The sequence below is a fragment of the Mandrillus leucophaeus genome, unplaced genomic scaffold (genome assembly GCF_000951045.1).
Source record: "Mandrillus leucophaeus isolate KB7577 unplaced genomic scaffold, Mleu.le_1.0 Scaffold148, whole genome shotgun sequence".
NCBI lineage: Eukaryota > Metazoa > Chordata > Mammalia > Primates > Cercopithecidae > Mandrillus > Mandrillus leucophaeus.
In genome coordinates, this window is record NW_012101454.1 from 1,067,170 (window position 1) to 1,071,005 (window position 3,836).

Below are 3,836 nucleotides of genomic sequence, written 5' to 3' on the forward strand. Positions count from 1 at the left end.
AAAAAATTTAAAATTAATTTTCTTAATCCAAGCAGATTTCCCATTGTCATTGTTGCTTTTAAATAATCTCTTATGGAATATAGAGTGCAGAGTTGTAACAATACAAAATACCAAAGTTGATGTTTAATTTTTATGGTTTTTTTGGTAGACAAAAATTTGGGATAGATTAATGGGAATGTGCAAGTCAGTACATGAAGAAATAAAATGATTGCAAGCTATTGAGTTGAAAAACAGGTACAGCCTTTCAAAAGTCTAAAAACCCAAACCCATGACCTTATAAAAAGAAAATTGGTATTACTCAAGAACAAATCCTGACTTTACTTGAAAATATCTCTGCATAAATGTGTATAACAAAGATAATAAAAGCAGCTAAATCTACCCCAAGCTGGAAAAAAAATCAAAAAAAGACAGTCAACTCCCTGGAGAGGAATCTGTTTCTCTTGGTTGTGACAATGGTTACCAAAGTAGTGGTTATATTTGAGAGGCCCTTGGCTACAAATCCATGATCTTGAAGACGTTCGGTAGACTCTGAATCAAACAGACCATTATAATAGACAAACTTGTGCTTTCTAGTGTTCAAACACCTAGACCTTAACAAACTAAACTTCTCTTATTAAAAAGGCAAAGCAGTGATCAAGGTAATTATTGAAAATTTGGGGTTAAAACTCTTTTTATTTTAACTTTCCAGAGCAAAATGTTAGAACATGTCCAGCCAGTATTTTTTTAGATCCCATATATTTTAGAATCCTATAACAGGCATTGTAATGGGCAGGATAGAAACTAGCCCACACAATGTCTTTGTACAATTTAGAGGACACACTGGTGTTGAGGTTCACAGCAAATAAAGCACAACTGGAATTTAAGCTCCCTCTCACCTCTTCATTCAGACACACTTCTGCAGTATATAAACTGCACAACTGTACAGGTGGCTCTGGCACAGGATCTTGAATATGCAGTGATGAATAGAACAGGCTAATCAACACCAGCAGAAACCAATAATTAGGATCTGATTATTAAAGGACTATGAGTATTTAAGCAATAAATACTAATTGGATCAACATTCATTGACAACCTACTACATTCCAGGCACATTATGTGAGAAATACAAAGATAGGATCTGAGAACTACAAAAGAACTCTTGGCACATAATGACTCCATACAAACCCCTGCACTAAGAGACCTGATCAACCCTAACATGGTTTCTGGCTGCCTAAGACTACATCCCTGGAAAGACTCAACCCCTCTTTGAGTTCCTGTCTGAAAAAGCTCAAGCCTGTCGAAAGAATTTATTGTTTGTTCTAGCCAACACTTGACAATAGGCCCCTGACTCCCCTTTCTTAGAGAATTTACTAAAAAGAGCTTATAATCGTAAATCCTTCCTCTGTAACTTTGAGATATGTATGTATGTATCTCCTATGTCCCAGGGTATCTTTCTCAAGGACCTAAAAGCCATTCCTTTAAAATATAATCATCAGGAAAGATAGAACCTCTGTATCTCGGTCTCTGTGGGAAGATAGAATTCCAACTTCAATAATTGCCAACTAGCAGACACAGCTGGACTAATCACATTTACACTGACCAACCTTCTTACTTCTGGTAATTTTTTACTTCCCTGACACTACTTGAGCCCTGCTCACTTTTCCTTCCTACTCCCTTATTCTCCTTTTAAAACGCCCCATCCATCACCTCTGCACAAATTGGAATGGAGCTTAGGTTGTTCCCTTACTGTCAGTAGTTACTGAATAAAATCTGTTTTTAGCAGTTGAACTAATGTCGTTTGTTTATCTTTGAGAGATCTAAAGAAAATATTCCAGTACGGAAAACAACCATGTTCAGAAATGACTATAAAATGCAAAATGAAAGCTATGATAGCACATTGATTAATTAAATTGAAAGTACAAAATAAGGCCTGCACATTGCTACAATAACAATATAATATCTTAGAAGAAGGGAGAGATCCATCGTGCAGAGGTGAAAGGAAATAGAGAAGTGGGACTTTAATTAGAAATACAGAAGTGGAACTTTGTTTAACTTCAAATGAGAAAAATAGAATTGAATGTATATTGTCACATGTTCATATTACTACAAAAGACATAAGCATGGTCATAAACATGCCAATAAATTCTAACAGTCACAAGGGGAGAGATCTTGTCTGATTTTTTTCATATCTGCATTATCAATGTGTAAAATACAATTGTCTCAATAAAAATTTATTGAATTAACTAATGAGATATCACTTATAAAAGGAAAGAAAGATATGTGATCTAAAAGACAGTTTATGCAAACTTAGTTGGTTGCTTTCCCATATTTTGTTGAAAGTTTATACACCAAGAAAATTTCAATCCTAACATGAATCTACAGAGACTTTCCACATGTACATTTGAGGCTCCAAGTTTCATAAATAATGATACAAGGAGAACAAAGTAAAGGAGAGCATATAACTTAAATTTATTTTACCCTTAAATAATATCTATTATAAAAAAAATTAATTTTATAAAGATTTGAAAAACATTACAGAATAAAATGAGACTACAGAGACAAGAGTGAGAAGATGCTATGTATAAAACTTAGACAACAGACTTTCCACATACACAAAATTAGTGTTGCAGTGTTTTTTAAAGTAACAGAAAATTGTAAAGATAAAATTACAGGGCAAGTGCGCGTGTGCTGCCTCCGTCAGCCCAAGTCGGGAACATGGCCGTATGGTTGCTGTGGGCGGGCAGGCACCAGGTGCAGCGCCTACTGGCCTCCAGTGCCGCGTGGGAGAGCAAGGGATGGCCGTTTCCATTCAGCACTGCTACCCAGATAACTGCTGGTGTGGACTGCTGTTCTGAGGACCCTCCTGGTGAGCTGGACCCTCTCTTGCCAAACCAGCCTTAAGGGTAAAGCTGTTAAACTGGAGAAGGAAGTCCAGGATTTAACCATGAGATAGCAGAGAGCTGTAGCTGATTGTGAAAACACAAGGAGGCAAACTGAGAGATGTGTGGAAGATGCCAAGATAGGTGGCTGACATTTTGGAGAAGACTACACAATGGATTTCTGAAGAATCAGAACCTGGGAACCAGAAGCTCACTCTGGAGAAGGTCTTCCGAGGGCTGTCACTTTTAGAAGCAAAGCTGAAAAATGTGTTTGCCAAGCATGACCTGGAGAAGCTGTCACCCATTAGTGACAAATATGACCCCTAAGAGCATGAACTCATCTGTCATGTAACAGCTGCTGTTGGGGTGCAGCCTGGCACCATGACATTAATAAGACAAGATGGCTACAAACTTCATGGCTGCACCATTAGACCTGAAGAGGCCATCAGCAACTGGATGTTCTCCCAGAATCCAGTCACCTACGCTTCTTTTATTTATTAAACTAGGTTTGTATTGTATTGTACATGAGGTACTTCATGTGATTTGTTTTGGATTTAGTCCTATTGGCTTTATTTCTAAGATATTCTGTTGATTTAATGTGACCTGTTTGATTTCATCAGAAGTCTTACCATTGGGCATTTGAACAATGTGACAAGTGTCCCAATAGCCTGTATCAAAACATGCTTAGGAAAATTAGTACTCTGATGAATTTGAATCCGAAAGCCTTTTAACTATGTGTTTACAACTACATGTTCCTTCCTAGTGGTTCCTATAACAGGGATTGTATAGGATCTTGTATTTTGTGGAAAAAGGAGATGGTACGGATTGGTTCAACATTTGGGTACTTACAGGATAAAGCTTCATGGTTGTAGATAGAGACACAAAGAACCCTTCAATAAATCAACGAATCCAGAAGCTGTTTTTTTTAAAGATTAACAAAATAGATAGACCACTAGCTAGACCAATAAAGAAAAAAAG

At 36.9% G+C, this 3,836-nt stretch overlaps 1 pseudogene; it reads left to right on the forward strand.

Annotated features, from left to right (window-relative positions):
* The first annotated feature begins 2,682 nt into the window (after positions 1 to 2,682).
* On the forward strand, positions 2,683 to 3,359 carry LOC105535597 (annotated as a pseudogene).
* Positions 3,360 to 3,836: the final 477 nt, after the last annotated feature.